Source organism: Amblyomma americanum, chromosome 1 (genome assembly GCF_052857255.1).
Source record: "Amblyomma americanum isolate KBUSLIRL-KWMA chromosome 1, ASM5285725v1, whole genome shotgun sequence".
NCBI lineage: Eukaryota > Metazoa > Arthropoda > Arachnida > Ixodida > Ixodidae > Amblyomma > Amblyomma americanum.
In genome coordinates, this window is record NC_135497.1 from 393,014,991 (window position 1) to 393,041,483 (window position 26,493).

The window sequence follows — 26,493 nt, forward strand, 5'->3', positions numbered from 1 at the left end:
GATCCATTCGAAAAAAGCTACTTCGGCGCTGCAGCTCGAAGGAACACAGCACATGTGAGCGCCTTCATCATTGCGGAAACTTGCTGACGAGCATAAGCCAACTATTTCGTCCTGTCACAGTCACCCTGAAATGGTGTTTCGTTAAGGATTTTTGGCGGTAAACAAGTTCCTTAACCCATCGGGTACGAATGTGGAAACCTGTTAAGCCACGTCCTACAAATTCAGCTCGCCCCAGAGGAACTGTGCCCCTCTCTTGACCTCGGACGGTAGCAGATCATTTGGCTGGAAGCTCTTGTTCGCAGTCTCTGTAGCTTTTTCGTCAAAAAGCGTGCGAGGACGTTGTGGTAACGTGAAAAGAGAGCCGGTTAGGAGGAGTCATTGCACAAGTTTGATCACCAGAAATCCCTCCTAAAGTTTGAGGCGACGACATTGACTAATAACACTAAGCCTGGCACTTCAGTGCGTTTCGAGGTAAGAAACCGCTTGAAAATGTCATGTAGTACGTGCCTGAATGTGTGGAAGGATAGTTTGGCGCCCAATAGTTCGCAGCACGATGCCTATCTATAGGTCGTGCATGCGAGATCGTTATCTTTGTGTAAGCTGGGCGGCCACTTAGGGAAACCAATACGCGAGACACATTTTGTCGGGGCCATACTATCGCAGTTTCATTTGAGTCGATATAGCTATAGCCTGCCTCTGTATAGGTGGTAGCATTAAGTGGTCGTCTTTCAGCACCCGTTTTTTTCTTTTACTATTAGTAAAAAAATATTCCAGAAGTACCAGACTGCGATATCTTAAAGAACCACGGATAAGCAGACACCGCGACCACAAATGGCCACATCCTCATTCAAAGCGATACCGCACTTTGTGTGCGATGGTTCCGAGCTTTCAGCATAGCTATGAAGCAGCGTCGCGCAGCCCCTTCACCTTCCGTTTTGTTGTTGTTGTTGTTGTTGTTGTTGTTGTTGTTGTTGTTGTTGTTGTTGTTGTTGTTGTTGTTGTTGTTGTTGTTGTTGTTGTTATTATTATTATTTTCATTCGCGCTCTTTTTTCGGCGACCTTCCGAGCTGAATGGTGCCGCAGTTGCGCCTGCCTTCGTTCCCAGCAGGGACCGGTGCATTGGGCTCGATGGCCAGCCGAAAATATCAAGAAAGAGGGATAGAAAGAAAACGCGCGCACACAGGAAGAAGATGGCAAACCGTCACGCGTGAATCGCTCTATCCCCTCGCATGTACGGTGTGGCCCGCCTTTAGCGAGAGAGGCGTGCCCCGGAAAAAGTGGAGTTGTCCAGGCGCGATGCGCCACTGCACGCGTGCCCCTAGCGTGGTCGTCCGTCTCCGGACGTCGCTCTTTACGTTAACGACGCTGCGAGCGCCGTAGACTGGAAGAGTAATGCTACGGGCGTCGGAAGGCGAGTCAAGGGAGATGACCGGCGAGCGCCTCGCACGGTACCCGCGTGTCGCCTGCATGCGCCTGGACAGTGGGCCGTAAAAGCAGTGTACAGAAAATGGTCTCCTCCACCGGTTGCAAGGGGGGGGGGGGGGGGGGGGGAGCGGAACATGGACGCTTTCCAGGCAGTCTGCTGCCAGGTGATGCCGCCGTTGCATCATAAATGCAAGGAGGGCGGGGCTAAGAACGATGAAACAAAAAAACCCCTAAAAACATAGTCGTACGTCGTCGTTATTACAGCTGTGCGCAGAGAAAACGATACCCAAAAGGCTGAACAGCGTATACGCAGGCTTGTGCGTAAAAACGGGAGACAGGCACGGCGAGACAAAAAAGAATAAAGAGATGGAGAGGCGAGTGCGCTTTTCGTTGTCATTTAGAAGCACCGGGGTTGCAAGAACTGGCCTCAACGCGGCAGAGTGAGCCTCATCGGATGGGACACACACGCGCACACACGGATTATAATAACCTTGCACTGAGTTTCCGCATTTGTGGCTTCTTGAAGCCGTTGGAGAGGTGCCGGCAACGGCCTCTCATCAGTCACGATTTTGCAATGATGCGTCGCAGAATGGACACATGTCGGCGTCACGCTCACGATTCCAGCATTTGCATGCGCAGCTTCCTGTCGTGAAACAAAAAAAAAAGTAGAGAACGACTAAAACTGCAAAAGGTCTTAAATCGATTTGGGATTGCCAAGGGGCAAGCGCAAGTTTCCCAGCTCCTCGAGGTGATGTTCGCCGACAGTCAGCGCCGCGCATATGTCTCGTCCTTGGAGCACGCTACAAAGGGGGGGACAATGAACATCTTGAGCGAGATCATCGTACTTCAACTCTGACGCGTGACGCTACATTCTCCGACAGCGAAATACCGAGCGGAATCGACCTGAATAGTGACCACTGAGCTCGAAGCTGACGCTGCTCGTATCATATACAGGAAGATGTTGAGCGTTTTCTGAATTTGCGGAGGAGAAAAAGAAAATAAAAAAGCATGCGCTTGTGTTCAGACCTCGCAGTGTAAGGCTAGGTGGGCAGTTGAACTGGTGGGTGGCTTTTTTTTTCCTTTTTCCGCTCAAATGGGCTGAGAGGGGTCTTTTTAATTAATATACAAGCACTGGTCGGAAATGGAGGAAAGGAAGTGGAGCTCTTTTTTGAAGTGCTCTCTCTTTTGTGCCAAAAGGTTGGAAGCGGAATACTTGCCGAGGTCAAGGGGTGTTTCTTTTTTTTTTTTAATTTCACGCTGCTCTTCATTGGCATTCGTTCTTGCTTTTGTTGGCTTTTTTTTTACATGTCAGCGAAGAAGTGGCCGGATTCTTCTCGATTAAAAGCCAACTGGTTTATCTGAGCTCACGGATACAAGGGCAAAACGAAGTGGTCCATTAATACGTAGTAGGTTCGAAGGATCTGCAGAGCCGGGAGGATGACGCGTCTCGTTTCGTCGGCGTCTCTCCATCGGAAATGCTCTCGCTCGGAGCTCGGAGTCTCGCAGCGCGCCCGTCGACGGCTCGCGTTACGTCGTTGGTCTTCGCTTTGTTTGGTGCCGAGGCTTGGGAGTTTGGAGTACGGGCAGCCCTCGTGAACGCGTGGTTTATGTGGCACGGAGTCGAATGTCTTGGGCCACGGGGTCTGTGTTTAGGCAGGCTTCAGAGTGGATGTGCAGCCGATCCCCAGTCAGCGTGGCTCTAAAGCAGTCCCCCCAGGCGTCGTTCCCCAGGCGTCGTGAGCCGGATGAGGGACGCCTCGTGGTCGCTGCGCAGGAGCGTCGAGTGTCCTGTGCCGGCGTGTTGGGTACGCGTGGCGTGTAAGTAATGCGACCGCTAACATACATATTTCGTGTGGAACTGAACATGACATCTGGCAGGATCGGGCTTCGCGTTTCGCACTCCTCAAGTGGTCACCATCTTCGGTAAAAGCTAGTACGGATTCTTCAGCCCGCGGTGACCAATGACAGTTGACTGCGTCCATGATATTCTTACGGGGGAAATACTATTTACATTTAATTACAAGTGTTGGAGGTTAGAATAAAGAGTTCCTAGCAGGGAGCACCAACACGAACAGGGAGCTGCATTAACCTCCTCTTCTTCGTTCGTCCTTTCACGCGAGAGGCCACTTCGTCTTCCACTGCCACTTCGTCGTAACAATATCTATATACGTACATGGGCCTCTCAGCTCGGTTGTAGAGCGGGTGTATGCTCCTTTGATCAGGCCCCAGGTGCGTGCGCGCTGTGCTCCGAGCGTGGCTTGCACTTCCATGCAGCTGTGGTGGAAAGCCGAGGTTGCGGGGGAGCGTTAATGCAGACAACCGGAAGGGGCCGCTGCTTCAAGCATCCTGCGGACGGAGGAATTTCTTGCCTTCCTTCGCTACTCCCGAGGAGAATGAGACGAGCCGGCGTCGTGCAGCGGAATGCGCAACGGACGAACGGCGCTCGAGACGATCACACCTTGGCGATCTAATCTCGAAGCTCGTGTTTCGACGGCTTAGCGGTTTTTTTTATTCCAGTACGGTACAACGTTCTTGGCACGTACTGAACGCTGCCTCGCGCATAACCAAGGCCGTGAAACTGATGGAATGCGTTCCACACACGTGGTCTTCTATGCTTCAACCGCTAATCTGACGTGCCTTTTCAGAAGGAGAAAGTTGAAGCGCGATCGAACCGCCAGGTGCGGGAAATAAATCCCAGTGCAATACAATAGCAGGGATTTGCGCACAAAGAAGAGTAGTCGTTGCCTAACTGACAGCGTAGTCTGACCCCGCAGTACGACGATACCCAGCCGCGCTTCAGTGAACCGCCTAACTGTGCTGCGTGCTTGGGAAATTACATCGGAATAAGCTGTGACGCACTCCACCGCGACGCATCACCCAAGCTGGGCCTTCATGCTGACTGTGGAGGGAACCTGGAAGAGCTGCCTCTCCGCTGGATGTGTCCGACCGTGGGTGGTTCGATGCGCATGTTCACCATGTGCCGGCAGTAGGCCGACTGGCAACGACTCGTGACACTGCCCATCGCCAACGAGACGCCCAGTGGCAGGCTGCGCCATTTTAGCTTTCACATCGCCTACGTACAAATGGGAACACCTGCGCGTGCTCTCTGCTCGCAGCAGTCGCACGGGGCGAGCGCTAATAATGCGCGCTGGGAGGGCCCCTTCAACGAGGCATGGCTCTGTGCCGGCCGAGCTCGGAGAAAGCGCAGCGCTTTCTCACGGGAAGCCCGGCGATGCACCGCACGGCGGCCACCGGGCTCGTGCGTATAGTACATGCGATTAATGTTCGGCCGTGCTCTCCGAAAGGCCATGCGGGGATGATGATCTGCGAGAGCGCAGCGTTGTTCCGCTCCTTCCTCGCCAGGGTCACGACAGGGTCGTCCGCAACTAAAGTGGGCGAGGGAGAACGCTCATCGAGCGGCGCCCGCGTCGCGAAAGCGGGTCGCCGTCGTCGGAGGCTGCGTCAGCACTCCCGCCCCGTTCTCTCCTTCCGCGCTGTCGTAACCTTCCCGGCCGCGGGAGGCGCGTCCCCGAACACGTGTCCGGCGAGTACGCATGCGTTCCCCAGGTGCCGCGGCGGTCAGTCGGTCAGTCCCGCACCACCCTGCGGGCGTGGATGCCGTCCCTGCACGCGCTTACGCAGTCCGCGCGTACGGAGGCGAACGGGAGCTTCCGTCCGCGGGGTATGCGATTCTCGCGGCAGCACAGTTCCCGGACCGATCACCGCCCGATGACCCTGCTGACCACGCTGGCACCACGGAAGAAGCGCCTGCGCAGTGGCTCCGGGCCGGAACGTTGCGCTGTATCGGCGCCCTTTTGCGGGAATAACTGTCATCTCTTGGTGCAGAGTGAACCGCATTCTGCTTGTTCTGCTTTCGGGCTTGCGCTCCTTCGAGACGCCAGTTGCAAGTCGCTGCGAGCCGAAGGGCCACTGGCGCCATCGTTGCTCTGCCCTGCCTTTTCTCACGCTCTTACGGATAGCAGCGAGGTCAGAATCTGAGAACCAATACTCAAGGCTGTTCGGGCGTACGCGAGACAGGCTCGCGATTCCCAGGAGCCCGTGCAGTGACCGGTCACGGTCGGGGCGATGGCTAAAAAGCCGGAGAATAATGATCCGATCCGGTACAAAGGCGCGCGAACAGCTCTTGAGTGTAGCTTCTGATCTGTACATAACCGACCTTAACCTGACGGTGAGTTAGAACGGTGAGTGAGACTGCTGTTGTGAATGCTTTCAAAGCCACCTTTTCCGATGCAGTAGTAGGGGTTTATTATAATATGAAAAAGAAAAACGGAAGTAATAGATGGCGCTGGCCGGGGCAGTTCTTCCAGGTGCTCGGAAACCAATTGTTTTCTCCTTGCCGCAGCCAAATTGCAGGATGCTGTGAACGGGCGGCGCGTCTCACCAGAAAGTTTTGTAGTATAGTTTTCAGTGCGAAAAAGAGAACGAGGGAAAGAAGCGCAGAAGCGAGTGGGAAGTAAACGCCACGTTCTAAAGCATAGCGGAAAGGCTCCAGTTTTCCGCGCTGCATGCGCACAAACACCAACTTCCGCGGGAGAGACACCTGATTAAGCGCCGGTAAATAAAATGACCCAATCGACGCACCAGCGACCGCGAACAGTTGATATTCGTGCGCGGTTTCTGTCATTCAAGTTTGCGCAAACCATCTCCGTTGTTTGGCAACAAGTCTGGAAGGTCCGAGTATACCTCCCGTCTAGCGAATCCTGACGCGCCACCTTACTCGCTCCGTAGACGAGTTAACCTTACAATCACAAGTGGCAACAATCGGTGTGGCGATTCGTGGAGGGCCTTTTCACATCTTCAAATTCGTGCGATCGTGAGAAAGCGCAGTATAGGGTTGCGTCGCGACGCCTGGTGCTGTGTATACTGTCCCGGGAACCGTGCGCCTCAGCCACAGCGCGTGCTGAAAAAGCCTGCTGCACAGATCGAAAGGTTGCAAAACCGACATGTTCACCAACGAACGCTTCCTCTCCAGATGTCGCATTTCGCTGGCGCTGCTCAGTCTCAGCGCGAGCAAGCAACGGTGCAGAAGGCGGGGTGAACTATTTGGTGATTCGACTTTTTCTACGTTGTACCAGCGACCGGAGAAAGAAAGCATACTTCTTGCTCCGTGTCGCAGAGTGCAACGCCTGGGATATTAATCATAACCTTTGATGGTATTTTTCTTGCATGCACCAATGTAAAACATGGGACGGAGAAGAAGAGCACGAAGGACGACCGCTGGTTTGTTTGCTGTTGCCCTGCGTGTCATCTTTTACTGCTGCACTGCTATGTTTCGTCAGTTTTTTCAGACAGTCGTGTCGCCTTCCTCGGACCGCGGCGCCGCACAGCTGTACACGGCCGACCGCGCTCTGGTGCGGCCGGGAAGAGACCCCATGGAGCTGGTCGTGGTTCCTCATTCCATCGTGGCCTCCTCTCATTGTTCGGCCCGCTGTCCAACGAGCGTCCGCTCGACTTTGTTTCGCGCCGCTCCTTTTGTTGCGGCGGCAGCTTCCTCGTGGGTTTCGATTTCCGAGTCGCTCGCTGTGCCCGCGCGGCCGCAGTCCATTGACTGCGCCTGCTTGTACGCATTCGGCCCGGTAAGGCCCGTGCGCCCCTTTTGAGAGCGCGCGCAGCCGAGTTCGCCGAGCATGCGGAACGCAACCTCTTCTCTCCCCCCCCCCCCCCCCCCCCCCCCCCCCCCCCCCCCCCCGCGTACGAAACGCGTGTCCTCTTCGGCGCGACATGGGACTCCGCTCTTGTATTCCCTCTGGCGGGCGAGGCTTAGGGGGCGCGGTTCCTCCCTGCTTTCTTCGTTTCCTCCTATCGGCGGAGGGACAGCTTAGAGGTACCTCAGGTTGGTCCTGATATTTTTGGAAACACCTTCGGAGCAGATCGACACTCAGTGGCACGCTGCCAGTTTTTTTTTGTATTATTATTTTAAGCCACTGCGAGCGAGCGATGTCATTCCGGCGGGCAGCCACGCACCTAATATTCCACTGAAATGTACTACAGGTTTGACGTTCTAGGTTAGACCCTGAAATTAAGCTTAGCACTGATCCTCCAAAGAGGCAAAGGCATGTTCAGTTATGGCAGTATTGTGGCAAAATGAGAGCACGCCCCATTGTACGATTTGTCGCCTAGGTTGCTGACGAATTGTACGCTAACAATGCAAGCGTGTAACTTGCAGTGTTCTTAACGCACGGTTGCTGGCACTCAACGCATCATCTTTTTTTCACTGCGGGCAAGGCTAATCATAGTTAGCTCGATCAATTACCGCTTTAAGACACAGACATTTATAAAGTGCAGGATTCTTGGACATCATTTTCAATTGTGAGGCAATTGTGGAATATTGCAAGGTACTGTAATGGGAATATTCAAGGTAGTGGCCCATCCTTCCGATGCACAGTAAAAAAATCATTCTTTTAAAGTTTCGCTAGCGCTCGCAATTGTTAATACTGCCGTAGAAAACCGACAGGAAACGTTTTTGATGACCGCAAAAACATTAAAAGCAAAAGAAGTAAAGGCCTGTCGAGGGGAGACCTGCGGATATATTGATTGCTATAGTGGAATCTTACGACATGTTAAAAAATAGCGTTCATAACAACTTCCCGTTGAAAAATGCACTTCTCCAGAATATCTGGGTACGTGAGTGACGAAGATGAAAACTTCTGGTGCTCCTACATGATATGCAGGAGGAGGGGTGCGGGGGTGAATTTTACCATAACCGGTCATTATTGATTCCTTATTGGCTGATACTGAGCGTTAACTGGTAGCGTGTTATTGACCAACCAACACTTCCCAGAGGCCGTGCTTTATCCGCTGCTGTTCTTCCTAGTACAAATGAACGCTTGTATACGCTAACCAAGGGAAAGAAAAGAGCTTCCGAGCAGCTGAACTCATTGTTCTAACTTGGGCCCTGAAATGAAGAGCACAGCATGTGTCAACAGTCGTCGCATGACACCTGGTGGTACGCGTCAGGAGGCAGCCCTGTCCCCAATCGCCAGCGCATCCACATGATTAGAGACGGAGAGCGATGGGCCGGTCGTTTCGGGTCTCATAACACGCGTGCAGGCTCCCAGCGATAAGGAATCGGTGATAAAATGGCTTTATCACTAACTGTCCTCGGCTGCGCTCCAACAGTATAACGAGGGTGATGGATATGTGACAAAGTCAAACGCGTTCCTTCTTCCTCGACTCGCTCCTATCCAGAGAGGTTTTCTTTCTTTTTTTTTTTTTGACGCGGAAAATGGTTGATTGGCTAGTTGAATATTACGCGCATCTTTAATGCGGATAAGGACCACAACAAACATCTATATGATACTGTGCCAATTCTGGGGGCGGCTTTCCTTCCTTAAAAGTTGCCTATTTTCTGGAAGAGGCTGGCGCCTAGTGCCTCGGGCGCCATGCAAGCTGCCCCGGTCGAGACTTCCGCTGTGACGTAGTGCATCATGAGCGGACTATACTAACCCATCAGCGCCGCGGCCGTACTGCTCGAATACGGCGGTCGTGGTGAAAGAACCGCAAAACTAATTATTACTCGTTGTTGCCTGCAGTGCCTTAGCCCCTGCACCCGCACTCGTTCCTCCAGTTCAGTTTGCTACTTTTCCCCCACTGTGCTTTCGCTGCCGAAAGAACCGGAAAAGCAAGAAGAGAGGAGGGCAATGAGAAAGCAGTTCCGTGGCTGACTGGGACAGTTACGCTGCCCGCTCGACGCCACGTGTCAACGGTGTAGAGCGAAAAAGAAAGAGAGCGAGCGAGTGTCTGCGCCTTTCAGCGGAGCTGCCACCAACCACCGTTGCACATATACGTCTGACTTTCTGCCTTGCCTCCTCCTGGTCTGGTTTCAAATCTGAGCTCGGTTCACGCACGCCTGACGGCTTCGCTCTCTGGCTCTCGAAATGCGCGGTGTTGCCGGAGAGTGGCGGGCGGACCCGTCACTGATTGGAGCACTGCTTGCCGGGCCGTTACTCCCGTCTCGGAAGCCTTTGTTCGTGCGGGTGCAAATGTTTAGGGGCCAGTTTCTCGCTGCGGCGTCTTCGCGGCTCACCGCACTTTCTTTGTTCCCGCTGTTCGAGCCTAGCATAGCTCAATACTCTGTGCTACACTTGTCCCACTGCCTGCTTTCCTTTTTTGCTTTTTCCTGCCTTCGCTTTGTTTTTTTCTGTACCACGTTGTCTCTGTGTGTACACCGGACGTGAAGCGTGCATCCGCCGTTGACTAGGTCGGCCCACGAGTGCTTCTTTTTTGAGTGCAGTCTAACTCTTTTCTGGATAATGCGGCCCACTGGTCTCCTCCCGCTGCTAAGTTTCTCTGCCCAGCTTTCCTCCTGTCGCACTGGGTCTGCGAAAGGCGCGAGCCGGTCAGTTGCCTCGGGAGTTTAGCGCGGACTGTGTGCAGCGCGTTTCAGTCGCCAATTACGTCTTGAGATCACTACTGACAACGCTGCAATCGCTACCACTTGGTCTAATTTGTTTCGCATTAAAGCCTCGCCTGAACGCATATGTAAGGGCTGGTCAAAGCCTTCCGGCCGTGGGGCAGTTTTTGGGCGGCGTAGTGGTGCATTTACAACACCCAAAGTTCAAAATCCACTTCTGCTGCGTGAGAAGTCTCATCCTTCAACCCTGAGAACCCTTGTAGTTCCATAGGAGCAGATCCAGTGGCACGGGCTCTTTTGACCAATCCTGTACGTGCACTGCCGTGCCCCATATAAGTTGCAACACGCAAGATGCGGGTATTTATAGTTAGCTGTATTGGGTTTTATAAGTATCTAAGGTTACCATGCCCAATACAAATTGCTTAAATGCTATTTGTTGTGTTAAATGAACAGCACTTTAAGAAATATAGTTTGTTTCAAACATCGTTTTCTTTGAGAAACCTGGCAACATAAAAAAATGAATTTTACTTTGAGAGCAACAATGGATGAAAAGGGGCAGAATAGAATACAATATTTTTTTCCTGAGTTCTTCGAGTTCTGTGCATGAGAATAAAATGTGCTTTACTGTGAGATCGCCTACAAACACTTCATATAATGGTTTGTCTTCACTAAGAAGTTGTGTGTAAGGTGTAGATGTCCAGTGCGAAGGCAGCACATCACTTCGATAAAACTTTCTTGATGGCTGCATGATTGCCATTCAGCCAAGATGGGCTCTACGAGATGTAGTTTTATTGTTCACTTCATTATCCCACGAAGTCTGCCGCTTATCCCTCAATTTTCCGTGCACTACTTTCATGCGATCTCTATGGGGTACTATTAATTTTCTTCGTCATACCGCTGCGAACCCCTGCAGTACACGCATCTGCTCTCTCGTTTGCCATCTGCCACGACGTGACTTGGGAACCAGCAGAATTTCAGTGTGTCCTTGTTTCGCGACCTTTGCTATATTGCGTATTTCTGGAGTGTAGTGCCTTGAGTACACTTAGTGAATCAGTGTAGATAACACTATATTTGATGTCATAACTCATTACTTTGCAGGGCTCAGGCAGGTTTAGCAAACGCTGCCTTGATTCCTTGTGACTCATACTTAGCTCTTGCCTCTCTCATCTACTGAGACGTGGCGCTAGATTATTGCCTGATGTCACCAGTGGCAAGAGGTAATTTCCTCACATGCATGGCATGACGGTAACACAGTGCATGCACTGACTTCGTCTTGCAGACAACCTAGTGCAGATCAGTGTTGCGCCTTTTGACGGTGCAGTTGTAACTAAAGGTGTCGGCGCTCGCGCTAAGCGATGTCTCGCGCACGATTATTCGTTAAGTACGAGCATTCACGCAAGTACCGAATGTTCGTAAAAGTATTCGATTCGTATTGGAATCTGTTTTTGGCTATTCGAGCAAACCTACGCTATTCGTACTCGATTCGGCTACGAAGCTTTGCAGTGCCACACCGCTTGCTTCCTCCAGGTCAATGCTTTAAACATGCGAGCATGCTATCCACACGCCCCTGCTTTTAGCATCAGTGCGGCGCTAACATCACCAGTTAATCTGAAGAGGCGACTCTCGATCATGGTACGTGCAAGCGCCTGCTGAAAAGATCTGGCACGCCACTTGTGCGCAGTCATTAACACACATCTTTCCAGGGAGTATTACTAGAACTAGAGTTAAGTAGGAAGTAGGCTCGATCAGCACACTGGCAAGGCGTTCACTCGCAAGCCACCAATCTCGGCAATAGACAAGCTTGCACAGTTTGCAATTTGTCTAGCCATATATTTTTCTTTTGACTTATTTGCGTGCTTGAAGCGCGATCCATGCAAACCTCCCGCGAGACCGGACTTACGCGATGAAAGCTTGTCCATCAGCGGCCAGAGGCTTGCGCCGCTGTCGCTTTGTACTCGAGGCTGTGTTGCTCTTTCTCGAACAATGCAGTTTTGTGCGTCAAAGCTGCGTCTAGCCTGCGAGGCGCGGCAGAGTGGAGGGCTTCGGGTTAATTTCAGCCATTCGCGGGGCTCTATAACAGTGCGCCGAAATCCGGGCTCACGGTTGTTTTCGCATTTCGCCGAAATGCGTGGGCGCTGTGGCCCGGAATCGAACCTGCATGCACCCTCGAGCTCAACAACGGCACCCCACAGCCGCCCACCTATCGCGGCGGGTCGGCAGGGCTCGCAACCTCGCCGAGCACACCGGCACGCCTTAAGGCGAGAGAGACGAACCATCCGGCGTCCCACTGGGGTGGCGCGATGTGGTTTCCCCACAACGCGTGCGCGCTGGCCGTGTCTGAAGGCGACAGCTAACCGGTGGCTGCGCCATCGTGGGGGCCATTTGAATGTAAATGGGCGCAGGGACCGTACAGTGTGGCCCTGAGAGCAGTGGCTGGAGCTCGTAGCGACAGCGGGAACAGCCGCACGCCCCGTGTTCTGTTACGGAACGTGATCGCGTCCGCGCCAACAAAGGCGGAATCTGAGTTATGCCTCGAAAGACGTCTGGCGGGTGTTGGCGCGCGTGACTATCGGCAGAAAGGTCTCGCGGTTGGATTGCTGCTGCGCTGACACGTGCGTCGCCATCTTCTCGCGTTACTGCGCATTCTTCTTCTCTCTCTCTCTCTCCCCCCCCCCCCCCCCCACCTCCGCATTTCTTGAAGGTTTCTGCTTGTTTTAAGCGATCACGACGCAGGAATGACGCTTGAGTTGCTGCAGGCGCTGTGCACGCGCGCTAGTCTTCTTTTGTTACATAGGCCTTTCATCGAAGCTACGATTTCTTGGCGTTTGGGTCCAAGTTATCACGCACTCCGAGCCTGAATTCTGCATTTGTTGAGCAACCAACACCATAGCCATGGTGTAGTGACTAGGCACCACACTAAACCCTTGCGGTTGAATGGACGAGGAAAGATATCACTCGTCCCATGCAGCGGCGCGATGGAGAAGTAATTCTTGCGTATACCGCTCGGCCGTACGACACTATACACTAAGCGGAATCTGCTTAACTGTAGCGTCGTGAGGAATGGACAGGGAAGTGAAGAAGGCCGGTAATTCGCCAATTTTTGAATTCTTCATTTTGGTTTTAATGCTGGAAGTGGTAAACGCTGAGGAAGGCAAAATTGGGTGTATATACTGATGCATAGCACAGAGCCAGGTGTTATGAAGAAGAACGGCAGATTGGGCGAGCTGTTAATCCATAACGAGCTTATTTCAACAGCTCTAGACGGCAGGACATAGAGCAAGAACAGACAAACACGATGTTTCTTGTTCTATGTCCTGCTGTGGAGCGCTGTTAACGCTCGTTATGTTACGAATAACGTTTAGATATACAGACGAACCACTGTCTGTTCTCGAATGGTCGTTACGGTGCGAGACGTGTATAATCTTCATCACTGGGGCCAAAAGCAGGGGAGCCGGATTAAACTGAATGACGGATTAGTTAGTTTGCGGCGTGGAGTGCATGACATCTGTTAGCGGTGACCTCTCCAGATCAAAGGAAGTGGACTGGGCTGCGCAAAATATCAGCATGTGGTATGTTGTGTGGTGTGTGGGATTTAACCTCCCGAATTCACTCAAAGACTGTGAGGGACGCCGTAGTGGAGGGCTCCGGATTAATTTATACCTAATCATAAGAAGCAGCGCGAAAAGACAAGGACTCACATGCACAAGACAACAGGACTGCTCATGCACAAACTGCTCACGCGTAGATAGCTCGCCCTGGAGGCAGATCACGCTGTGCTAAAACTCCTTAATGAAAAACGTCGGATAACGGTGTGTTGGCACTTTTTTTACTATAGGGGAAAAAAAATAATTTAGACTGTGCCGCGTTTACAACCCAGCAGTTCAAGAGAACAATATGCGGCGCGAAAAGCGGCTGAGCTATCTCTCTCGAAAAAAAAAAACGAAAGAAATTGGACATAACGGAAGGCACGGACAGATGATAAACACCACAGCCAACTCAGTCACCCAGCGTGCAATTAGCGGGCGACATCGTGTCCATCGGAGCGGATGAGTCCCGTCCAGCTGTAATGACCGCGCAGCAAGCGCCCACACCCGTCGCCCTACCTGGACGGACGAATGATGGCGCATAATGACGGATGGCGTGCCCGTTGCTGTGAGGTGCGCACCGCTCGTTTCCGGTTCGCGGTCATTTGGGCTCTGCTGCCTCCCCCCCCCCCCCCCCCCCCCCGCAGTCCGTTAATCGACGCTGTCGGCGCTATCTTATCTGCATCGGCGTTGCCCCGCCGTTATTAATGCGGCCTCTCGAAAGGCGGGCGGTCCTATGGCCTTCCGAGTGTCACGTGCAGTGGCGCAGCAGGCCTTGCTCTTGGCAGAGAGCTTCCCCGATACAGAGCGACTGGGCGTTAACGCAGCTCGATACAACGACTTATCTGTTCCTGTGAAGCGCCTTATAAGTGCTGAGATCGCGTACGTCCTGGCATTCACAAAGCATAGTATACTCTGTAGTGTGACAACATAAGCAGGCAAGCAAGTAAGCGTGTGTACGTATGTGTCTACGTGTGTCCGTGGGTGTGTGCCAGTGAGTACATGTTCCGGCAGGACTGCGCAGTTAGCAGACGACATTAGAGTGCGCTTAAGGGTTTGCGTGCACTTCCACTTTTGTACGCGCGTGCTCTAGAGCAATAGGTATAGGTACAGGCACGAAAGCAGCCAGCAGTCCTGGGGGAATGCATTTGCTCTTTTTTTTTCAGCTTTTTTTCTTTACGCTGTTACAGCAGGAAAGAATTTCATTAATCATTTGGGGATGGCAGATAACCTGACAGAAATAAATAATAGAGAACACGCCACAGGGAACTCTGACGATATATATACGTCTGTGCGTGCGTGCGTGCAAGCGCGCAAGGTCTGCATTTGTACATACCTTATAGTAACAAATCTGTCGAATTTTTTATACTATCCACTTCCCTGGTTACGACTACCAAGCGACAAGAAAGTATTGCGACAAATAGGCGTGTGGCTTGACACGACGAATAGTTAAGCGAAAAGCTGACGCCGGTGCTTAGTTCATGTGACCGCTCCGAGGAGTGACGGAGCACGTGGCCTCGATCCTGCAGAAGTGTTCTGTAACAGCTACTCGCCTTAAAGCAACATTTTTCTTGACGCGCAAATGATGCGTATCAAAGCTCAGAAAGCAAGCGGGGAAATGAAGATAGTAGTTATGTTCGGTTTACCGTCCCGAAGTATTAACGCGAGAGCGTTAAAGGCCCCGTTGTCCAGAAAATCCGGTGTCGGCGTCGTCGTTGTGAGCGAAAAATCACTAGCATGGCTCTGGCAGGAGTTGCCCAGAGAGCAACCTAGGAGGCAGTTGGCCCACCTTGGTCACGTGACCTTGAGGCTTGATCACAAGCTGCCCACCGAATAGCGAGCAAACTGCCCACCGTGGCAGGTGGCCAGTTAATGTTTGGTCGCTCAGGAACAGCAACCTGGCCCGCACAAGGCCCACCGCTGGGAGCACCTGCCATCTCAGGGCAGTGGGGCGTCGCTTAATCGCCGCACCACTGTGCCAGGAGGGGTATGAGGGCTCTCATGGAGGTATGGATGTAAAGTAGAGAATGACCTTCTCCATCTATAGGAATCAAACCATTGCGTTATCTGGTCATACCCTTAATGCGGAGCTTAAGTGTCCGCTCCAGTTTAGCCTGTGGGGCATGGGAGGCGTCGGTGGTAGATAACTCAGGGGATATGCAGGCCATCTGGTTCTCTTTAACTTTCGCTGACATCCCACTGTTCACGGGCGCTTCATTGCTCTTCAGCTGCATCTAAATGCGGCCGCAGCGGCCAGGGTTCGATCCCGCGACCTTCGGCTCTGTAGCCGAGCGCCGTAGCCACTGCGGCGGGGGAAAGAGAAGACGCGATATTCTTGATGTCTTCTCTTGGAGGCTTCGCAACGTGCCATCTGTGCACCAACACAGGCCGCGCACACTGGCTCCCGAGCATGCGCAGTTAGTGCTTACGCATAACGGTACCAACCGAGAAACGGACATGACAAAAAAAAAAAAAACTTTCCAATCACAAATCCGGTCTGGACAAACGTGACATGATATGACGATGCTTTAGGGACGTTCGTATGTAAAAATAAAAAGAGAGTGAACGAGAGATGCCAACGCCGTTGGCAACGCCAGGCTTCGAGCCTGGCGTCAGCTGCAATTAGCGCTCCATTATTAACCAGGGAGTTCTCGCTAGCATTGCCGGCCACCGCAGCTTAGCGCGTGCGCGAGATCGTAGTTGGGACGCCAATTCCGCGTAGCAGCTAGCGCATAAGCCTATAATAAAACCCCTGTCTGGCGGAACACGCTGGGATCGTACAAGCAGCACGTGTCTATCTATGCACACGCGCGTGTGGAACTTTCTGTTCGTCGGCGATAATTTGTCACCCGGGCCGGCGGGAGCGCCAGGGTAATTGTGCCGCGCTAGACGGTGGGCGGGCGGGCCAGACGCCGCCAACAGAGTCAATGATGCATGGGTTATTGCCGTCACCGTCGGGCGTGTGGTAAAGACTTCCTCCAACGCGCTCACTTTCCTCCGCCAGGCGCCGCCGTTCTCGTCTGGTCGCGTAACAAGGCGTCCGCGTCGCTATTTCGGGATCTGTCCGCAAAGTACCGCGGGACGACGAAGGAGCGACACGGGCGGCCGACCGCTGCGTAACACCACTCGCGCAACCACCTCTTTTTTTTTTTTTAGGCTCTTTGCCTGCCCCGAGTTTTTCATGTTCGTCTTTCTGCGCTGCCAGCAGCCCCCCTCATCTTCTCCTACGTCGTTCGCCTAACAATCTACGTGACAGGCAGGCCGGCAGTTCGCGGACAGAGCTGTTCCAGCTTGCGGCGCTGTCTGAGGAGCTGCGCGCCAGTCGCGGAAACTGCAGACTAATGGACGGCCGGCGTCACCGGCGCCCGCTCCTCCGTCGATTCATCAGCGCTTTCGCTCTCGGGACGAGACGCTGGCCGAAACCGCGAGAGCCGGAATTTCCGCGACCCGCTCTGCGCTTGCGTGGCGAACGAGGGAGGTGAAAAATGACCGCTGCTTCCATCTTCGCGATGGCTGGCTTGGAGGAAAGCCGAACCCGCTGCTTCCTCCCAGCCTGGCCTGGCTGACGGATGGTGGGAACTGTGGAGGGAAGACAAACGCGAAAATGCTGACACGTCGTTCGAAAGCGAGCGCGCGTTACGCGGACGGTGCGACTTCCGCCGTTCGCAGCCCTTCTTTTCGGCTCCCCACGTCGAGCTGTGCGTCGATAAGCATTGACGGCTCGAACAGAGAAACGGGATAGGATGGCCAGTGTAGGCGGGCAGGAAGTGAAAGCATATCCACCCTGTTCTGATAACAGGTTAGCTTTGCGACACGACTTCATTGCCAGGGATGTAACGAAATACTAGATAACAGCGAACGCACTACAATTTTCGTGGGATGCTTCATGCCCAAGAACTTGTAAGAGGGCACTTTAACACGACAGTTGTAGCAAAGGAGTCTCCGCTCGCATTCAGTACACTCGAATCCGTCTCTGTCACTCTCGGTTACCTCAAATTAGCCTGCTTATCAAACCATTTTTTAAAACTATGAAGCTACAGTGTAAGCGCGCAGCAAAAGTACGGCTACATCGGGAAGCTGGCTTCCGCTCAACATGCCTGTGCCGGTCAGCTTTCCCGCATGGCCCTGCGAGGGCTGCGCGGCGCGCGCTGACCATTGACGACGCGCATTTTGCGTGACGTAGGTGACGCCGCACCTAGCCGGCAGATTACTCGTTTTTAGCACGTTTGCGCCAGTTGGCTCAGCGGAACCACGCAGGTCGCACGTGCGGTGTGTCGGTGACCTATTGGCTCAATTTGCATGCTTCTTTTGTCGCCTTGTTGTATAAGGGGTATTCACATGACGTCACGGGCGCCATTTTATTGTCCAATGCGCGGCTTCAGTAGTGCTGGCCAGAGCAGGAGACGGTAATCTCATTAGACACGCAGGCGGCCTTTCCCATTGCTTCACAGACAACAAAATGGAGGCCGCTGCGACGTCGGTGAGTGCTACCTATAGAGGATGCCCGCCGTGGAACGGCAGAGCCTCTTTTTCTCCTCGAAGCTAGAAATTGTCAATAGAGCCGAAGGAGACGAGAAGAAGACTCAAGTCGACGAAGAGCACGAAATCCCAAGAAGCACACTAAGTATACATTCTATAGAGAGCACGGCTGACGTCAGGACTCGGGCAGAGAACAGGCACGGCGTTCGTGATGCCAGCCTTGTATGCACTGCTGCGCATGATGCTGAGACGGCTGTGTACAAATGCTTCCTGAGTGGTGTTCCATCAGAGAACATTCCAGGCCCATGACTGAGCGGAGAGCAAGAGGCTTTACTTTTATTCCGAACAGACCCGACTGCCTTGGTTGTCGGCAAAGCAGTCACTGGCGATACCGTAGACGTGGACTGCGTGAACAAATGAGCGGAACAAACTTGACGCGACATGACTGCCAGCCAATACCGATGTCTTCAACGCAGAGGCAATATACAGTGTTGCTTTGGCAGATGCTTCCAAATAGCACGCTGGCTTGTCGTGACGGCCAATCCACAGTGGGAAACGAACAAGGCTACAAGGCTCGGTGTCACTCGCCCCCAACGTATCGGGATATATCGAAGAATCCTCGACCGCTGGTAATCGCAAAAAGCGAGTCTCCGCCGCCCTCGGTGCTTGCAAGAACCTCTCGGGGGTTCCTTGTGGCCAAGAGCCAGATCAAGTGGAAAAACGTGGATGGTGAGCGAGCCAAGTGGCTGCGTACCGCTGCGGATATGTCACCTTTAGCAGCACTGAATCTCGCTTCCTGCTGCTGAACGTTACACTGGTGTTGCAGAGAATTTGCGTGCTGAACGCTCGTTACAGAGAGCGCTTTCTGGGGGGCCTAACGACAGTGCAAAAAGAGAGCTAACTCTGGATCTTCTATAGGTGCCATTTCTATGTTTACTGCAAGGAACGGCATCAAAACAGAAACGATCCAGAACTCCTTCCGACATTCTGGTATCTGTACTCCCAAGGAGAATGGCTCAAGTTCGTTATCGCGCGAGCCCCACGAAACTGCAGCTGCTCGTGATGATTTGTGGAACCAATTGAACGAATTTCTGGGAGCCACCTGTGGTGGGACAGAAGCAACAAATAATATTCTGTCTGCAGACAACGACGACACTGAGACCACGGGCGAGTTTGCAGACGTAGACACCACTGCCAATGTCGCGGATAGCCATCACACCAGAAATGTAATTGGGACGAGGACTCTGCTGAACCTGTGATCCGTGCGCTCAGTACGGTTCGTAGCCAGTGCCCGCCTATAGAATGCTGCGGCCATAGAGGGAAAAACGAAAACTCGGGAAATAGCTCTAATTCATGCAGCCAGAGTCATCCAGCTAAGCCCTCTTGAAGCAGTTGTTCAGTCTCACATGGAAGCTGATACCAGACCCTGCCGAATGAAGTACGTCACGCGCTGTCACGTGGGGGCCGACCTCCTCCCTTTTATTTTTATGACTAAGCTTCAAAATTATCGCGTGATGCTCCATTCTGGCTTTTTTTTTCCCCCTCCGTGGATGCGGCCTGATGCTATTCAGATTCCATTTATAACGTATGAAATCTGTTTCTCTCCGAAGAAAATGATTATGGTTAAACAAGAGAACCCGTGATTTTCGTTCAGGAATATGCCTGCAATAAGTGACCTTCAATAAGAACATTCTTTTATTTTTCAATTTCAGTGTTTTCATACATTGCTAAATTTACAGATCGTATTTGCATATCGAATTGCCCTCTGCATCGCTCTTGTATACTTTTTTTGAGGGGGGGGGGCGTGGAGGGAGGATTGTGACACAAACTATATCGTTCAAGGGTTATGGTGCTCGGTGGTTATGGTGCTCGGCTGCTGACTCGACAGACGCGGGTTCGATACCGGCCGCGGCGGTTGCATTTCGATGGATGCAAATTGCTAGAGGCCCGTGTACTGTGTGACGTCAGTGCACGTCAAAGAACCTCTACGGCGTCCCTCATAGCCTGAGTCGCTTTAGGGCATTAAACCCATAAACCAAGTATGCGGCAAAAGTGACCAGTCTGTTCACGGCCTGATCTTCGAACCTCGAGGTTTTCAGGCATGCCGTTTGATGACGCGATGGGATATTTTCTTTTTAGTGCAAGTTAAGTGCGATTATTTGGTTTATGGGGTTAAATATCCCAAAGCGACTCCGGCTATGAGGGACGCCTTAGTGGAGGGCTCCGGAATTTCTTGACCACCTGGGGTTCTTTAACGTGCACTGGTATCGCATAGTGTACACATGGGCCTGTAGCATTCCGCCACTATCGAAATGCTACCGCCACGGCCAGGATCTAAGTCGCGGTTTTCGGGTCAGCAGCCGATCACCATAACCAGTGAGCCACCGTGGCGACTAGGTGCGATTAAATTCCGCATTTCTCTGGGAGGGAGGCCTCACATATACTCTAATTATCCTGGCCCAGGCCATCAAACGAACACCTGAGAAGTAGTTCTCAGTGACTTGTGCCTACGGAAAGGGAATTGTATAGCTATTCTGGAATATGTGTTGCATCGAAGCGCCAATTGCTGTCGGGGCGATAAGAACGAGGCTGCAAAACCAATCAGGCAGCATGCAATCAAGTTTCCCGTTCTGACAACGGCGCGTTAACACACCACCCAGCGAGAGAGCAAGCAGCGGCTTTGCTTGTAGCACAGCGCGTTTTTTTTTTTTTTTTCGGCGTGATCTGCGTGCCATAGCTTGAGGCACGACGGTGGCGACAGGCGTCTCAAGTTTCCGAGGTCCGATCCATTAATGCCAGTTTCTTGCTCCCAGAAACTAATCGATGATTTCGCTTTCGGCCACAGATCACTCAAGGCTTTGTCTTTGAAGTCATGTACACTTTCTTCGCGTTATACTAAGTCAGCCAGGAGCCTCCCTGAACTCGACGGTGATGTATCGACAGACGCCCTATTCTCGTGGGCTGTCGTAGCTCACCGCTGCTCCGAACAATGGCGAGGGTGAGCGCTCTTCGTTCAGTAGTACATCTGCTTCCGCCTCAACACATCCTTGAGGCCTAAGCCCATGCAACTCTGCAGTCACTGTAACAATGTTCCGCACGCACCTTCCCTATTGCCTTGTCAGCGCACAGCGACCCTCGCTGTCGGCCCGACGCTCGTAGCGAGTCCACGATGGCCCCTCAAGAGTGACGATGACGACCCGACAAACGCTGTTGTGAAAGTAGCGGCTCGGAAGGCAGCTGTACCGAAGCGGCGTCAGCCTCCACTTGGGGTTTGCAGTTCGCGCAAGCCTGAAGACATGAACCCGCTTTAGTGACCGGACGAAAAACGCGACAAGAAAACTGCTTTATGTCCGGGATACATGCGACGTTTTTTTCGACGATGTTCGCGCGGCAGAAAACGTCTTGGCGGCGCGACGGCCGGCCGGAGACACATGGAGCGAATAAGCGGCAGCCCGCCGCCGCGTATCTCTCAGCGCGAAAGCAATGTGATCAACAAGTGGCAAATACCATTGAGCGAGGAGCTCTTTGAGAGTAGTGACGCTGACTCCTCCGTTAGAATAACGAAATTGCTCATTTAGACACCACTGTACTGATTGCAGCACGCATGCATAGATATCTACAAGGTTTTGCGTGCTCGAATGCATGCGGTCGCGTACCTTTCGATGCCCGCTCAGCCGTGGCTACCATCGGCTGCGGTTTTCTTCGGCACCTTCGCCTCACGAAGGAAAGGCGTGCATTTCGATCCAAAATTCGGTCGTGTTCTCCAAAAAAAGTGACATTTCAGGTCTGGTGAAGCGTTTATTTCCACGATAATAACATTTCTGTACAATAAACACAGCAGTGGTCGTCGGCCATGGCGGCCATGTTGGCGGCGGCGGAGGCAGCCAAACCGGAAGAGCGGGCTTTCTGCGCTGCTATTGGCTTGCTTCGGCTGCCGCTTCTGGTCTCGCCGGAAGCCGCGCGTCAATATCTGGCGGGGCTAGATGGGCGGCGTCGGGCGTTTTTTTCGAGGCCGGGCGTCCAATGCGCGCCGTCGGGCGAAAATCGCCGACAAAAACGCTCCATGTATCCCGGGCTTTAGTGCTGAGGGTATCTGATAGGGAAAGTTGGTTGTTCATTATGAAGACTGCAGCGCTCGGAATCACGGACAACGCGAAGGAGAGCGTGTGGTGTCTCCTTCGTGTTGTCCGTGATTCCGAGCGCAGCAGCTAGCACTTATAGTGGCCATTCCCCCCACTTGGACATTGTGCGTGTCCGCCCGTCCGTCTGTCCGTCCGTCTGTCTGTCCGTCCGTCTGTCCGTCCGTCCGTCCGCCCGTCTGTCTGTCTGTCTGTCTGTCTGTGTCTGTCCGTCTGTGTGTCTGTCTGCCTCCCACCGTGTCAGGCGGTGGGAGACAACACCTACCATAGCACCTGCCATCGCAACACCTACCATAGCACCTGCCTTGTGCCACTGCTCACCTGCGCCAAGGTGTAGTCGCTGGTAACCAGGCGAAAATATGGGCGGCACCACCCTGATCGCACCGAGCTAAGCGTAATCAGCTGCAGCGGTTAGCAGGAGAATGTGATTTGAATGATGCTTGCACAGTAGTTAAATGGAAGAAGTGGGGTGATAATTAGTTGGTAGCCTGCACGGTACCGTCTAGTAGGTCGTTGATCCAACCGAAAATTTACGTCATGATAGCGCACATATCCGCGTTTGGGCTAATTGCCCAATTCGGCTGATATTCTTTTTTAATGCGGCGCAAGCGTGATTTTCACCGCCTGTCCGATCACAATGATTGCGTTCGGGAAGAAATGTACATGGGGAACACACCCAGTGCACGCTGTATTCCATGACTTTTCTCTGCAGCTCCGACTTAGAGTGTAACTGCATATTGCAGCCGTGATATTCACACCCGTTTGTTCTTGAGTTTTAAGCCACAACTGCCTTGGGGTGGTACGTATTTATCCCTTTCATCCGTTTACACTCTTTCTTTGCGACATTTCAATGATAGCGCGGAAGCATCTTCAGCTCTACGCGAAGCAGGCTTCTACGGCCAGGAGGAGGAGGAAAGGCAGGGAGGTTCACCAGACGAAAAGCCGGTTTGCTACCCTGCACGGGGGGAAAGGGGTGAGGGGATAAAAAGATGAAGGAGAAAAGACAGTTGCAGAAAATTAGTCACTATGTAAAGTGACAGCGGTAAGTAAAATCACAGCCTATCGTGCAGGCCACAAGTCTTCAAAAAGCGGAGCAGTGCCTTGGACGCCTTCACCGCCGACGATCGCCCCGGGCAGTGGCCGAGAATCTTCGTTTCCGTCAGTGGGCGCAGGTCGATATACTCCAGTGCACGGCAGAGAGACTGTCTTTCGGCGCTGTAGGCAGGGCATTCACAAAGAAGGTGGGCTATAGTCTCATCCAACCCGCAGATGGCACATGCAGGGCTGTCAGCCATGCCTACTGAGAAGGAGTAGTGCTTGCTGAAAGCTACGCCAAGCCACAGGCGACACAACAAAGTTGCTTCACGCCGCGGTAGGCCGGATGGAAGCCGAAGCTTCAGATCTGGGTCTAAGGTTTTTAAACGCGAATGCGAGAATTGGCCTGAATTCCACGCGGCAAGCGTGATGTCCCGGGACAGTGGTCTAAGCCTACCCGCTGCGTCGGCTCTCGAGATGGGGATGGACACACAATCACCTTCATGGTGAGCAGTTCGCGCGGCCTCGTCCGCGCGATGGTTGCCTGCAATGCCGCTGTGTCCTGGAAGTCATTGGTAAACAATATCGTGTCCTTTGTTGATGGCTGTGTGGTGGAGCTCTCGGATTTCGGCGACAAGTTGTTCGTGGGACCCATGACGAAGAGCAGATTGTAACGTTTGGAGAACAGACTATTTCTGGGGTGTTTCTTCACTGATATGCTCAATGGCGGCACGAATAGCAGTAAGTTCTGCACCAGTCGGCGAAGTCCGGTGTGATGTTTTTACTTTCTTGACTATGGTCCTTACGGGGATGACTACGGAGCCCGAGGAACTGGAAGGGATCACTGAGCCATCGGTGTAAACGTGCAGTCGGTGTCCGTGTTTCTCATGCAAATATTCTAGAGTGGTATGTTTTAGTGCTGTCGTCGATAGATCAGCCTTTTGATGCCCGGTATGGAAAGAAGCACACGAGTTTGGTACAGACTCCATAATGGAGAAGACGGTCTAGAGGGTGGTGTAAATTGGGCTGGTAGGAAGTCGCGATGGGCATCAATTATTTTCGCAAACGATGCACTCGGCCGGTTAGCAGGAAGACTGGCAAGATGGTGTGCAGGAGTCCGAGAGAGGCGACGAATATGCGCTCTCAAGGCTTCGATTGTGACATAGGCAGTCACTGGATTCTCCTGAGTGATGAGTACTGTTGCGGCTGTAGACACGCATTTTGGCAGTCCTAGACACGTCCACAGAGCTTGAGCCTGAACACTTTGCAGACACCGTATGTTCGTTTTCCTCAAGTTTCCTGGTGCAGAGATACTGTACCGAAGGAATCCCATGAATAATGCGGTGTACAGCTGGAGCATTGACTGCACTGATGCTCCCCACGACTTCCCTCCGAGAAAGACGAGAACGTGAACGATCGATGTCAGTCGCCTTTTAATGTACGAGACATGTGGGCTCCATGTTAGATTACGATCGATGATTACTCCGAGGAAGCGATGTCTTCTTTCGTAGGGTATTGTTGACCCATTTATGCATTCGTGGTAATGGTATATGCTCTTGCGTGTAAAGGCAACAACTGAACATTTTTCAGTAGAAATCTCCAGGTCTTGCAGGCGGAGGTAGGCCGCAAGAATGCTTGTCGCCTTTTGAAGCCTTGCTCGAACTTGTGGTCGCGTAACTCCTGATGCCCAGATACAAATATCGTCTGCATAGACTGACACTCTCGCCGACTGTGGTAGTACATCGACAAGGCCGACAAGCGCAAGATTGAAAAGCGTTGGGCTGAGTACTCCACCCTGTGGGACCCCACGGGAAGAGTAATCTGAAGATGTTGGTCCGTCCTCAGTCTGCATAAATAGTGATCGGTTGGATAGATAACTGCGTATCCAACAGGACATGCGACCACCAAGTTCTGCAGCTTCCAGAGAGTCCAAAATAGCTTGATGAGTTACGTTATCATACGCCCCTTTAACATCCAGAAACAACGCCGCGGTCGAGCGCTTCAGATGCTTCTGATGTTGAATTGATGACACCAGGTCAATCACGCTATCAATAGAAGAACGTCCCCGCCGAAACCCGGACATTACATCTGGGTATATTTGATAGCGCTCCAGATACCACTCAATTCGCGTAATATCATCCTTTCCATGAGTTTGCCCACGCAACTAGCCAATGCGATTGGGCGGTACGATGCTAGGTCAAGCGGTGATTTTCCAGGTTTGAGGACTGGAACCAGAGGAATTGATTTCCACACGTCCGGAACTGTACCCGCACACCGTGATGAGTTGAAGTGGTCTAAAAGAACACGTCGAGCCTCCTGACCAAGGTTTGCAAGTGCAGAGTATGTTACTCCATCGGGCCCCGGCGATGAAGACCGTCTGCAACCGGCCATGGCGGCGTCTAGTTCCTCCATGGAGAAAAGAAGGTCCATTCGCGAATCCCTAGATCTAGGCACTTCGCAGCAATTCAGAGTTGTGGATTGGTTCCTGGGACCTGCTATTCTTGCGCTAAAATCTTCACCAATCTCCATTTCGCTACGTCCTTGGTGAAGTGCGAGACTTGAATGGTTGGAGCTGCTGAGGAGATGTTCGCAAACCACGCACCACACTCCAGATGCGTGAGAGAGGCTTTCGAGGATCCAATGATTCACAGAATTCTTTCCAACGGTAAGCCTGCAAGACTTGAATTCTGCGCTAAATTTTCTTCTGTTTGCGCCTTGCATCCCTTAAGTCGTGCAGCGACTTTGTGCGCCTGTATCTTCTCTCTGCTCTTCGTCGAAGTGATCGGAGGCGCTGCAGCTCCACATCGAAGTCTCTGAACTTTTACATTAAAGTGAAGAAGCATCTCGCGTGTTTCATAGCCTCCTTGATGCGCTATTCAATGCATGTTGTAATGTCTTCTCTGCAGGCTTCTTCCATAAAGGTTTGAAATATAGACCAGTCTATTCGTTGCTAACGTTTGGCAGATGTGCATCCAGCGAGACCAGAAGCAATAATATATGTGGGGATATGGTCACTTCCATGCGTTTCTACGTCGGCAAACCACCGGACGCGTCTCGCAAGGCACCGAGACACAAACGCCAAGTCCAGACAACTGCTGTAAGACAGCCCGCGAATGTACGTTGGAGAACCGTCGTTAAGGCATTGCAGGTCGTGGTCAGATGCGAAACAGACAAGACTTCTTCCCTTCGAATTCATCCGGATGCCTTCCCACATGGCGTGATGCGCATTAAAGTCACCAGTGACGATCCAAGGCCCAGGTGTTACAGCCAACAAGTCCCTCAGTCTGTCGGCGTCAAACCTTGTTGTTGGAAATAAGTACGCGCCCACGAGCGTAAACGTGAGGGTGCACCTTTTCACCGTTACACAGACGTACTGGTCATGGTTGTGAGGCGGAACCCTGTGGTGAACGTAAGTAAGCTCCCTTGGAATGTAGAGGATGACCTTGCTATTTCCTCT

The 26,493-nt window shown here is 52.5% G+C and overlaps 1 protein-coding gene and 1 long non-coding RNA gene across 4 annotated transcripts in view; one reads left to right on the forward strand and one right to left on the reverse strand.

The window, feature by feature from the left end:
- Nucleotides 1-26,493, forward strand: part of LOC144115717 (SH2 domain-containing protein 4A-like) — a 336,736-nt gene that overhangs the window by 59,835 nt on the left and 250,408 nt on the right. The window lies entirely within an intron of this gene.
- The window catches only part of LOC144115719 (uncharacterized), a 122,314-nt gene that overhangs the window by 58,936 nt on the left and 36,885 nt on the right, over nucleotides 1-26,493 (reverse strand). Inside the window, exon 1 of one of the 2 annotated variants that reach the window (XR_013311518.1) lies at nucleotides 13,903-13,994. The exons of the other annotated variant lie outside the window; for it this stretch is intronic. This is a non-coding gene — a long non-coding RNA (uncharacterized LOC144115719). Of the gene's footprint in view, nucleotides 1-13,902; nucleotides 13,995-26,493 lie in introns of those variants that run through there. 2 annotated transcript variants of the gene reach the window in all.